The 14,093-nt window shown below is 34.2% G+C and overlaps 1 protein-coding gene across 1 annotated transcript in view; it reads left to right on the forward strand.

The window, feature by feature from the left end:
- Nucleotides 1-9,866, forward strand: part of cd276 (CD276 molecule) — a 125,256-nt gene extending 115,390 nt beyond the window's left edge. The window contains exon 8 of the mRNA XM_051135252.1: nt 8,887-9,866. The gene's annotated coding sequence lies outside the window, so the exon portion shown is untranslated. The remainder of the gene's footprint in view (nt 1-8,886) is intronic.
- Nucleotides 9,867-14,093: the final 4,227 nt, after the last annotated feature.

The raw sequence follows: 14,093 nt of genomic DNA on the forward strand, positions 1-14,093 counted from the left end.
AAAACTGAACTAAATATTACATTTTGTGAAGGAGGGCCATAGGTAGGAGCTGGGTTTATGATCAATGCACATAACAGTGACTGTAAAAGATGTGTTTTAGTTATGGAAATAGACATAATTTGAGTTTTAATATTTGTGATATGGTCAATATGCTACTTTGGGCTGTTTTCGATATTTAGCCATTGTGCTAGTTTTGTCACGCAGACTGGTAACCCTGGCTGTATGGAGACACTTTCAGAGCAGACGCTTAGAATTGTTGACCAAACACCATGTAACGCTTATTAGCACAGCAAGTTAATGTTTATGTAACTCCATTGTTTTTGTTATGCACCAGATTGTGGGACAGCGGGCTGAGGGGGTAGTCTTGACAAAGTCGAACCAACAAGATCTAAAAGCTGCTGAATTTGCTGCCGTGACAGGCCAGGTTTTTTTTTTTAAATTGCAGCTTTTGACATGATAGTCAGGGAACTAAAGTTTTCAGGGATGAAATAGTGCACACTGGCTCCGTAGGCAATGGCATCTTTGATTTAGCACAACTATTTGCTGTATCGCTACCACAGTTTGACTCTTCACCACAATCATTCTCTCTCAGTAAACTCCTAAGCCTGATGTACCTTTGGATAATATAATTAAAAAGCTAACAACCATCAGTGTAATCATTCTTTGCATGAAAACACTTCAGTTAACTTAATTGAACACTGGGTGTATTACAACTTCAGAATTATATTCATACAGACAGAGATGTAAAGAGGAAGATTTAAAGAGTGAACTGTCACCAGTGATAAGGTATAGCTAAGAGTGGTCCAGACCTGTTCTGTTAGGTAAAATGCAAAATGAATTATTGAGTATCAAATGAAAAAGTAATGCCACATTTGCAAAAAAACATTACAATTGTGCAATTCAGATGATTAACTGTGACATCTAAACCTGGTATTATAAATGATATGCTAGAAAGAATATAATTCAGTGGGTCACTCCACCATCGTATATGTTTTGGTGCATTGGATGCAAAAATGTTATAATTAGGATACATTAGAAAGAATATAATTCAGGATATCAGTGTGTTATCATTAAAATCATGCCTACTCTGGTGCAAAACCCTCTCTCTTAAAGTGGTGTAATGATAAGGAATACTTTGAGAATGTTTGTGCTGTGAAAGCAGTTTTAATCAGAACTAAATCTGATTAAAATTCATTTCAGAGCCTTGGTTTTGGGATGCGTACAGACAAACAGCACGCGCTGACCTTTAAGCATCCTGAGAGACCGCAGTCAGCTGAATCTGACATGAACACAGCTCAGCGCTAATGGCTAGTTCAGTCAGTCAGCGCGGCTTTGTCGCGTTAAACTCATCCGTCTGCAGACACGGAGAACGTGACGATCATTTGCATGCTTTGCGAGATGCTCAGGTTGAGTGAGAAACAGAGCTGTGACTCGCTTCTGTCTCCTCCTCCTCTTCCTCCGTTCTCATCTGAATCACCCTGCCTTTGGGGCTTCACCAGAGGAGACTCTTCAAACAAGACTTTGTACTGAAGTAACGAATCAAGATTAATGCACTTCCACCGCACGACTTGCTTGAAGGGAGAGAGAGCCAGTATAATTAACACCACGGGGCCTGGAAGGAGAGTCAGGGGAGGGAAATCATACAAAATCATAGAAAACAGAGGGAATGATGATGACACGGCTGATATTTTTCAGTCCGCTCTTTTCTTCTTTGAGTGATGTATTGTTTTGATCGTACAGTCAAATGCGAGTTAGCCATAGCCCATGGTTGAGCTGTGTTTACATTGCTCAGTTCCTTTTTTGTAATTTTACTTGAGAGCTATGTTAATTATATCTTTACACTGGATAAAAGTATTTTTTTCTGCCAAAATGAAAGTTCTGTCATCATTTACTCTATTTTAAAATAATTTCATTACTATTTGACCTCCATTGAATCAAATGGGAACTGCACCGTTACAGCTGCACAACTGCACTTTTACAACTACAGAATACAGTTTTTATATTAAAGGAGAAGTCCACTTCCAGAACAAAGATTCACATATAATGTACTCACCCCCTTGTCATCCAAGATGTTAATGTCTTTCTTTCTTCAGCTGTAAAGAAATTGTTTTTTGAGGAAAACATTTCAGCATTTTTCTCCATATAATGGACTGATATGGTGCCCAGATTTTGAACTTTTAAAATGCAGTTTAAATGCAGCTTCAAACGATCCCAAATGCGGTTGTAAACAATCCCAGCCGAGGAAGAAGTCTTATCTAGCAAAACGATCGGTTATTTTCATTTAAAAAATACAATTTAAATACTTTTAATCTCAAACGCTCGTCTTGTCTTGCTCTGCCTGAACTCTGTGTATTTCTTTATGACTGAAGAAAGAAAGACATGAACATCTTGGATGACAAGGGTGTCAGTACATTATATGTAAATCTTTGTTTTGGAAGTGAAATTCTCCTTTAAATTTCGAAGAAGATATATGTAGATATTATATTTTAAGTTTTTTTATTATTATTTTTTTTTTTTAATTCAGGTTTTACATCAAATTTGACTTTTTTTCTGTGTTTTGTCTAAAAAACAAAACATTTTTGTATGTCTGTATAATTGTTATTAAGTTTTACATTTCAGTTTTTAATTTTAATTTATTTAATTTAATTTTAACTTCAGCTTGTTGTGTGAAATGTTTCCTTGGTAACTAGCGTTCGTTGTTGTTGTTTTTATATTTTATTACAGTTTTTTTTTTGTTTTTATGTATTGTTTAGTTTTAGTTAATAATAATAACTCTGAAGTAAACATTTCAAGCTTCTTAAATGCACCATTAAATTATTATAAAAGCGGTCAAAAATGGCGTTTTATATTAAATTTTAAGTTACATTTTATTTTACATTTTCTGTTTTAATTTTAATATTATTTAAAGTTTTAGTAACTGTTATGTATTTATTTATTTATTTTATCTGTATTAAGTTTATTAAGTTTTAGTTGAATTAGTTTAGCCTTAGAAACTTGTTGATTTTTTTTTTTTTTTTCGTAATTTATTAGTAGCGCATTTGGTGGAAAAAGGTTACTTGAAAGAATGATTCGCTCATAAATACGTTACTGATTCTCATGTACTCTTATGAACTTACCAGTTGCTGCTTTCAGGGAATAAAGACTGTGTGCATTAAGTTAATATATGTCTTCTGAAGACTTGTAGTGCACAAGTTATAGAGCACTTGATACTTTTATGGTGCTTTTGCATGTTTTTGAAGCTTAAACAATGGAAAGGTGAATTTTGTTATTCTGTAGTAGTTGTGTTTGCCTACATGAATCAGAAATTGTTTGATTCATCTATTGATAATCGTGACAGATTAGAATGACATTACAATTTACTTATCTTTTATTACTGATAACTTCACACCCAGCAGCTGAATGTCCACTACAAGCCACAGCACATCTATAAAACTGCTGCATGTGTGATTTCATCTTTCAACTATCATTCAGAAGCCACAGAAACTCTCAGAGCGCAGAATTTAACTGTGATTAAATGGATTTCATATTTGATATTCCAGTCCCTAACTATGAAATGCTTTGTGATGACAATCAACAGTTGGGCAATGTTGAATTCACTCTGGCTTTGATATTCAGACTAAAATGAAAATAACCAGTCCAGTTTCATTGCTGTGGAGGAAATGCGTGTTGTAAAGTGATGCTTCAGCGAATTAATTGTGCAAACTGGTTTACAGACCCTCAAAATATGAAACACACTCTGATTTTTCCCCACACCCCATGAATTGTATTATCGTCATCGCAGCTATCATTTACACTGGAACAGAGGGAATGTGTTCACTGTAAATATATAAATAAATATAAGTGTACCAGGGACAGGAATGAAATATGGCATTCCCATTTCAATGCAAATGAAGGAGAGAATGAATGCTGTGAGAGCGTCTCACCAGTGTTTCTGAGCTCTCAACACGCTCCTATAGACGGAGGAAATTAGTGTCCGGGCTTCAAATGAAACTGTCTGTCAGCATGAATCCAGAACCAAACGGAGGTGTCTTCCCCTCTTATCGCTGGCTTTGCATTACATACGGATGTTTATTTGAGATTGCAGTTCTTTTAATGCAGAAATGAAACAGCATGACGATCAGGGTGAAGGAGAAGCGTTCCACAAACTCCACAGAACTCTGTTATTCGTCCCACCGTATGAATATGCCTTCTGATCAATGCTTTTCATTATTTGTCTTTTTTGTCTCCTAACACTAAATCAAGTCGCTTCTGTTTAGATGTTTGCAATCTGCCTCTTTCATTTCCGAATGGAGACGTGTGGGTTCTGGTGTGAAAATGTTGTGTTGTGTTCATTTGTGTGATAGATTACAGGAGCTTCCGCAGGCCTGGGAGACTCCCGGTGGAAGCTGGAGTGAGTTTTTCACAGCGAGTGCTCTCTCGGTTAGTGACGCGGATGTATTTGAACATCGCTCTCGCGCAGGCGCGGCAATTTGCGTGTTCTCACTGCAATCAGTCTTACTTACATTTCATTCCTTCACAAATTCTCTTTGTCAGTCTTGTGAATTTGCAGGAGAGGTTTGTCACAAGATGTTTCTGTGATTTCATGCAGTGTACTGAAAAAAAAAAAAGTTTTTTTTTTTTTTTTTTTTTTAGACTTAGAAGTAAACAAAAACAAAAGCTTTCAGATTATACTGGTGTGAAATATTTACATTTACATTTAGACATTTAGCAGACGCTTTAATAAAGCAACTTACAAAAGAGGACAATAGAAACAATCAAAGTCAACCAAAGACATGTAAGTGCTATGACAAGTCTCGGTTAGCCTAATGCCGTATACGTAGCAAAGGTACGTTTTTTAAAATTATAAAAATTGTTTAATTATTTTTAAAAAGGCATGTTTTTTTTTTAAGAATAAAATTAGAATAGAGAGTGCTAGGGTTAGAGGGTCACATAAAGATGGAAGAGATGTGTTTTCAGCCGATTCTTAAAAATATATATTCAAATATATATTCAAACCAATCTGTGTGTATGTGTGTGTATTCTCTCAGGAATTACTTTTTTACTTTATTTTACTTTTTTTTTATATATATTTTTAAAAATTACTTTAAATAAAATCTTCTGGCGAATACATAAATGTAATAATGAAATACTGTAACACTAATGACAATCAGGGTTATTATTGTTAATTAAAAAAAAAACATTTCTCATTTTCAGTTAGTTTAGGTAAAATATTTAAAACTAAATTAACTATCTGTAAAATGTAATAAAACTAGTAATGTTTTATAGTAAGCAAAAAAACTAGTAATGTTTTTATTTATTACTAGTAAACTGTAATAAAACAAATCTAGACATATTTAAAAAAAAAAATTAAAATAAAAGCAACAAAATGACAAAAACTTAAAAAAAAAAGTATAAAAAAAAAATGTAACTCAAAATATTAACAAAAACTATAACCGTATATGAATTATGTAAAATAATATATTTATCTATCTAATATAAATTTTAACCTAATGAACATTATATCTAATTTATCTAAAATATATTTTTATTATAATTTATCAAATATATCTAATATGCAATATTGTAATTTATCTAATGTATGATCTTTAACGAAATAATAAAATGTAATTTTGACATATTTGATGCATTCATTCTTTTTTTTTTTTTTTAATCAGTGCATTTTTATAGCACTTGAATTTGCTTGAATGAGTAGTGTTTGTATCAACATTTGCAAAATTAGACAAATGTGTTGTACTGTATTTAGCGGGACAGCAAGACTCATGTAACCTCTGACCTCTGATCATGCAGCCTCATGCTGCGACTGAATCCCGAATAGACAAAGTTGTGAATCTCTGGAGGCGCTCCGGTTGACTTGAGCACGGATGACGGGACAGAAAAGGAGTTTCTGCCTCACACATGAGCTCCACTCAGGATTTTCCCTTTGCCCACCATCAGATCAAGTCAAATCAAACTCAAAATGAGCAGCAGGCCTTTGACAGTTAAAGAGGAGAGATTCAGGGATCCAAAAGACTTCCAAAACGAATCCCATTTGATTTAACAGACTGCCAGACTGCTCTGTATTCTGAAGATCTGAGTGGGTCATGTTCTGCTGTTAAGCTTTGCATCTCTTTAGAAACACGTATTTGTACTATCCGACATCACGACATGGGAATTAAATGTGAATGTATATGTCAAACAACTAACTGAATCCAAAATAAAAATTTATGTTTACATACTATATGTGTGTGCGTTTACTGTGTGTATTTATTATGTATATATATATATATATATATAAAATTACACACACATACATGTATATACTAAGGAAAACTATTTTATATTTATATATAAAATATTAATATTTATATATAATCTAATTATAAATAAGTATAAATATATATACATATAAATACATTTTTTTTTTTTTAAATATATACATGTATATGTGTGTTATTATATATACCTTATAAATATACACAGTAAACACATACTATGTAAAAAAAATGTTTACTTTGGACATGATACATTGCGATTAATTGTTTGATATATTTTTATTTAATTAATTTGTGTGTGTGTGTGTGTGTGTGTATATATATATATATATATATATACAAAAATTATATACATATATATTCTTAAACATTAACTTTGCTTGGATGAGTAAAAATGAATAGAAAAAATGAGTAAAAAAGAATAGAAGCACATTGTTCATCATAACTCTAAATGTCACACACTGCTTTTGCTCACAGATCTGTTTTGTGAGGAAAATCGTTCTTCTGTTTCTGTTTGTTGAATCTCAACACACTCTGCAGGTCCATGGCTGATTGACTCTAATTATGCATCTAAACGAACCAACTTGGTTCTCTACCCAGCAATATTGGTTTTCCTCAAATCTTAAAGTCGCAGGGCGTTTTGTGTGACATAATTAAGTTCTGTCCAAGTTAATTCTCTGGCAGGTTTAATGGTGCATTTCGAGCTGTTCCTCGGGCAGCAGGGAAACACTCCGTGGGGAATCAAGTGCAGCTCAGTGCATTAAAAGTTTGGACTCACCTGCTGTAATGGTTTAGGGATTGGTGATTGAATGAGATGGGAACATTGGTGCCTAATGAAAGCCATCTAAAGCCGACGAGACACAAAGACTTCTGTTCATAATGACCAAACACGCTTGATGTTTCATAAGAGTTTTGGTTTCTTGTTCAGCGTGTGATGCAGAGTTTGAAAAGAAACACTTCAACTTCTAAGTACTCATTTTTAAGTTAAAATGACATGAGCAGAATGACAGAATACGTGGACAAAAATACTCTGATCTCGAAGATCTAGTCTGTGAATTCTGTTACTGAATGCTCAACACCAAAACACACAACAGCAGTGCAACCTATTAAACAGACTAATCATCTCATGATTGATTTTCATTCACTGTAAATGAATTGTGTGCTCTGGTTTCTCTGTGTCCGAAATATGAAACTGCTGTTGAGGCCAAAAGTTTGCATTCCCCCTTCAGAATCATTAAAAAAGTTATTTTACCAAAATAAGGAGGATCATACTAAATGCATGTTATTGTTTATTTAGTACTGACCTGAATAAGATATTTCACTTGAAAGATGTTTACATATAGTCCACAAGAGGAAATAATAGTTGAATTTATAAAAATGACCCGGTTCAAAAGTTTACATCCCCTTGTTTCTTAATATTGTGTTCTTACCTGCCTAAATGATCCACAGCAATTTTTTTTTTGTTTTGTTTTGTTTAGTGATAGTTGTTCTTGAGTCCCTTGTTTGTCCTGAACAGTTAAACTGCCTGCTGTTCTTCAGAAAAATCCTACAGGTCCCACAAATTCTTTGTTTTTTCTGCATTTTTTTGTGTATTTGAACCCTTTTCAACAATGACTATGATTTTAAGATCCATCTTTGCAACCATTACAGAAGGTTCAAATGCTCACTGATGCCTCAAAAGGAAAAAAACATGCATTGTGCATTAAGGGGGTGAAAACTTTTGAACAGAATGAAGATGTGAATATTTTTCTTATTTTGCCTAAATATCTTTTTTTTTTTTCCATTTAGTACTGCCCTTCAGAGGCTACAGAAGATAGTTATGTCTCCCAGAAGACAAAATATAGTTAAATTTACCCTGATTGTTTTTCCTTCTGAAGCATCAGTGAGCGTTTGAACCTTCTGTAATAGTCCCTCAATTGTCCTCAGTGTAAAAAGATGGATCTCAAGGGTTCAAATACACAAAAAATGGATTTCAAGGGTTCAAATACACAAAAATTCTGGAAACCCAAAGAAATTGTGGGACCTGAAGGATTTTTCTGAAGAACAGTTTAACTGTTCAGGACAAACAAGGGACTCATGAACAACTATCACTAAACAAATAAAAACACAGCTGTGGATCATTCAGGTACCAACATAGTATTAAGAATCAAGGGGATGTAAACATTTGAACCAGGTCATTTTTTTATAAATTCAGCTATTATTTTCTCTTGTGGACTATATTTAAACATATTTTATGTGAAATATCTTATTCAGGTCAGTACTAAATAAACCATAACATACATTTTTTATGATCCCTCTTATTTTGGTAAAATAATTAACATTTTTAATGATTCTGAAAGGGGGATGTAAACTTTTGACCTCAGCTGTATTCATTATTTGTAGGCTTATTGTCATAAATCAAGTTAAGGTGTTTTTCACACGTTTTGTTTGTTTCTAATAAAAAAATGAACAAACAACAACAACAACAACAACAACAAAAAACTTAAGTACCTGAACTCTCCCTCTCTAGAAATAAAATACTGTTATATATAACATACCATGAGTGTGAGTAAATGATTTTTGGTCAAACTGTCTCTTTAATGCAACTGGTTGTGCTTTTCTAAAGCATGTGTGTGTGTGTGTGTGTGTGTTTCAGGTCAAGGTCGGACTGTCAGTGATTGACATGAGCAGAAACCATCCGTCTGATCCATCAGCATTTCATAAGGGATTTAAACTTTACATTTTGACATTTCACTCCATTTGATTCCCGTGTGCATGAGGGAAACCGTATGATGACTAACTGTGTTACACGACTGATCTCAAAAACCTACCCATCTTTTGTCAAACTCCCAATTGGATTGAAATGTAAAACAATGATGTGAAGTGCAGCCAAATCATTCCTCTTTCATATTCATTCTTCCTTCCTAAACAACATCAGGAGCTAAAAACTCATCCTGCCCTCATTCATTTCTCATCCCGGAGCATGTGAGATATATTGCACGGGTCTGTAGTTGTATGCAGAGCATGTTAAAGGGAAAATCAGCTTGAGGAGCATTGGGTCTGACAAGCTCTCAGCTCCAGCACTGACACCAGCTCTGCATCAGGACAGACGCCTCACGCAACATCTCTGACCTAATGGAAAGTGAGTAGCTTAAGAAAGCAGCCGGCGAACCATCAGCATCTCACATGAGGATGGTGCTCGGTTTTTCCCACCCGCTCTTTACAATTGCTCCGTCCCGGCCTAATTAATGCCTGCCCAAGAACTAACTTGTAGCTGTCAGCGTCTGCCAGCTCCGCAAAAATCCAATAACTTCATGGAGCAATTCAGATGGAACACCAGCGAAGCTCCAGCAAACTCCAAATGGTGCGTGAGACACACCCAGTGTCCCATCTAAGAGATTCTAGTATTCATATCCGTCAGCTGCCATTGATTGCCGATTGTATTTTGAAACTTTTTTTATAATGTTGTCAGGTACTTTGAATTTTGCATATATTGAAATTTGAAATGTGTCAAAATCATCAAAGGCCATTATTGCAAACATGTCGTGCCTGTCTTTTATTACATAAATAAATTAAAATGGTTTTTACTCCTAGAAGTTTCCATGACTACTTACTTATCAGTTGCTGTTTACTTGGTCTTTGAACAGAAATTAGGCCTTTTAGTAATAACTGGAAATTACCACATGCTCTTTCGCTCTTCTTCTCAGCAAGGCTCCATGCATTTGATCAAAAATATGGTAAAAATGTGAAATATGTTTACAATTAAAAATAATGGTTTTCTATGTGAATATATGTTAATGTGTAATTTATTACTTTGATCAAAGCTGAATTTTCAGCATTATTGCAGTCTTCAGTATCACATGATCAGAAATCAGAAATCATTCTAATATGCTGATTTGCTGCTCAAGAAACATTTCTGATTAATGAAAACAGCTGTGCTGCCAAATACTTTTGTAGAAACTAATACATCTAATTTTTCAGGATTCTTTGATGAATAGAATGTTTAAAAGAACAGCATGTAACTTTAAAAATGTATTTGGTAACACTTTACAATAAGGTTCATTAATTAACATTACTAATGTTAGGAAATGACACCTTCTTGTAAAGTGTAACCATGTCTTTATTGTCACTTTTGATCAGTTTAATGCATGCTTCATGAATATATATATATATATATATATATATATATATATATTTTTTTTTTTTTTTTTTTTTTTTTTTTTTTTTTTAATGAATAAATAATAATAATAGTCTTACTGACCCCATATATATTCATAGGATAGATCCCATTATAAACTCTAAAGGAAAATCTGTAGGGAACAGTGGTATTAGTGGAATTAGTCTAAGGGATTTTGACGTCACGACTGCAACTTTCTATTAGATGATAGATTAGTGGAAACAACCCTGCAGAAGACTTCAATGTTTCTTCTGTGATTTCACCTCCCAGCCAGGCCAAATGTCATTGGATTAAAAAGAAAGAAAAGCCATTCTCCACAAATTCAAGTGAACATCACTGTATGTGTTAAGCCTGGCTGCAAGGAACATCACCAGATGCTGTCTGCTTATCATGTGTATGGGTCAAGGGCAAAATAAAGCCTGTCCTTATCAGTTGTAATATATGTAAAACGGCTAGAAAACTCAGTTTGTCCATGAATTTCAAAGTCATCAAAACTGATCAGCTCAACTTGAAGAAGCTGTCTATGTTTATTTTGATAAGCTGATGTCCAGAGATGCTTTGGCCTTAACTTTCATTTCTATTTGCATTTTGAAGAATCATTTTGGAGACAACTAGAGAGGAACTGATGTCAAAGCCCAAGACCTTCATTTTGAAGGCTGTCACATTTTTGAGGGTATATATATATGCCCTTAGAATATATTTCTGCCAAAATATGACCAAAAAGTTAATCAGATTTTCCTGAAAGTTGACCCAATCAAACAAATGAGATGAAAATATATAGTTTGTCATTTATTTATTGAGAAAAATGGTCCAGTGTTAAGTATCTGTAAGTTGCAAAATGTGAGTCCGTGGATTAGCAGTTAATTTTAAGGTGAAATTAGAGTCCATCTGTTCAAATGTGTTATCAATCAATAGGATGACTATTAGGTGCAAGTGCATGCCCTGTTTTAATTAAAGAACAGGAATCTATCAAAGTCTGATCATGTTTGTGAAAGCGAATCATGGGATGAACAAAGTAGATCTCTGAGAACCTCAGAAAAAGAGTTGTTGTTGCTCATCCGGCTAGAAAAGGTTACAATACCATCTATAAAGAGTTTGGACAAATCCACAGTCAGACAGATTGTTTACAAATGGAGGAAATTTAAGACCACTATTACCCTCTCTAAGAGTGGTCAACCAACAAAGATCACTCCAAAGCAAGACTTGTAATAGTCTGCAAGGTTGCAAAGGACCTCAGGGTAACTTTTAAGCACATAAAGGCCTTTCTCACAATGGTTAATATTAATGTCCATCATCAGGAGAACACTGAACAACCATGGTATGAATGGCAGAGTTGCAAGAAGAAAGTCACAACTCTCCAAAAAAAATAAATAAATAAATAAAAAAAGAGCATGTGGACAAGTCAGAGGGCTATTGTTTTGTGGATGGATGAGACCAAAATAAACCTCTTTGGGTTTAAATGAGAAGTTATGTTTGGAAAAAGAAAAACCCTTCATTCCAGCATAAGAGCCTTATTCCATTTGTGAAACATGGTGGCGGTAGTATCATGGTTTGGGCCTGCTTTGATGCACCTTGACCAGAATGGCTTGCCATCATTGATGAATAATTATACCAGCAAATTCTAAAGGAAAATGTCAGGACTTCTGCCTGAGAACTGAATTTTAGAAGAAAGTGGGTCATGCAGCAAGACAACGACCACAAACTAAGTCATTTTACCAAAAAATGGTTAAAGAAGAGTAAGGTTAATGATCTGAAATGCCTTGAGTCAAAGTCCAGACCTTAATCCAATTGAAATGTTGTGGAAGGACCTGAAGCAAGCAGTTCATAGGAGGAAACCCACCAACATCACAGGCTTGAAGTGTTTCTGTACTGAAGAACGTGCTAAAATTCCTACAAGCTGTTGTGCAGGATTGATCAGTGGTTACAAAATACGCTACCTGCAGTTATTACTTCAAAAAGGGGTCACACCAGATACTTTTAATTACATACTTTTGCAGCTTGCAAATATTTAACACTGAATCATGTTTCTCAGTAAATAAATGACAAAGTATATTTTTGGTCTCATTTGTTTGATTGGGTTCTCTTTGTCAACTTTCAGGACTTGTGTGAAAATCTGATGATAATAATAATAAAAAATAATATCAATAATGCAATATAAGATAAAATAACACATTTAATCATGCCCCCTGACCCACACTTAATTATTTTTTAATTGAAACATTTTATGCTTGAAGCACAAAAACCACTTCTCACTTTTTTCATAACCCTTTTTAGTACAAAAAAGCAAACAATCAATAAAACAAGCTGAGGTGAGTAAGGCTGAACTGGCATCTATGAAAAAAGCACCACATGAGGTGCTTTATGAGACGCACTATGTTTAAAAATAGATGCTGAACTCCTGGCTGTCTAACCTCTCTTAAGGTAAAGAGTTTCGACTCTTTCAGAGGTATGCTTGCTCTTTATTGCTTATGGAGATGCAGTGCTCTTGAGAATCATCATATGCACTGATACTAATGCTGTATTGCCACTTCCATGAACCATAACACTTACAAACATCTCTCTGTTTACTATACAGCCTTTGGCAATAGACTGGCATATCAGAGACTTCTGTAGTGTTAAATTTGAGCTTGATATTAAAAATGTCTTGATGTTACAAGGATAAAAGATTTGCATGAAAAGCATATCCAATTTACTTTGCTAGTAATTATGATAATTATTTTGTGATATTTTGATGGTTTGTGCAGTTAATAATTATGTTTGCACAACAACTTTTACTCATTTTATGCAATTTGCAAACATAGTTCCATATCTGGTTTATGGTGTCAAGTATTGCAGTGTGAAAATCAACAGAGTATGAACTTTTTAAAATCAAAGCCTAAATATCCTGATTTTAATCTTGACAAATTAGATTTTCTTGATGCCTCATAAATATTTTAACATATGGATTTGCATCGTCAGCTATGAGTGTGATGCAATTAAATTGATTTTTCCATGCTAGATCTATAATTTGCAAATACAGCTGGCACATGCAATATGTTTACATTATTAATAAATGCAATGAGCGGTGTGTAAACTACAGCAGACGCAGAGCAAATGAATCCAGCCAATCAGTGCAAGAACAAGACGCCGATGGCGAACACTAGCGGCGTGTGTACATTGCTTTTGGCAGTTTGTGTTAATGAAAAAATGTTTTCATGCTAATTAATTTAGCTTTTGCTTTGAATTTATAATCCCAAAGAGAGTATCAAAAAATGATAAAAACACTGATTCCAGATTCATTAATAGCCTTCTGGAATTGACACACTCGAGCTGACGAACATTTAAAATTCACTGTTTGTTTCTACCGAATGACTAAAGTAACAATGCAACACAAAAAATGTGCATATGCATTATATTACAATGCAAAATGAGTAAATATAGCACTGTGTGTTGTTAGCATGCAGGGTTTTCAGTGAACAGCTATCAGTCAGAATTCATATTCATGCATAAACACAAAGCAAAGAGAAGAGAGGAAGATGACGTTTACTTGTGCTTTATTTTCAGCAGCGCTTGAGCAATCCAGCCCTAATTAAAGCGTTCCGGTCCATGGCACGGCAGACAAGATGGCAACCAGAGGCTATTTCATTTCCTCTGGTCTTTTTGGACTGTGATTACAGCTGTTTACAATGGGCAAGAAAAGAAAATAA

The sequence above is a fragment of the Labeo rohita genome, chromosome 18, assembly GCF_022985175.1.
Source record: "Labeo rohita strain BAU-BD-2019 chromosome 18, IGBB_LRoh.1.0, whole genome shotgun sequence".
Taxonomy (NCBI): domain Eukaryota; kingdom Metazoa; phylum Chordata; class Actinopteri; order Cypriniformes; family Cyprinidae; genus Labeo; species Labeo rohita.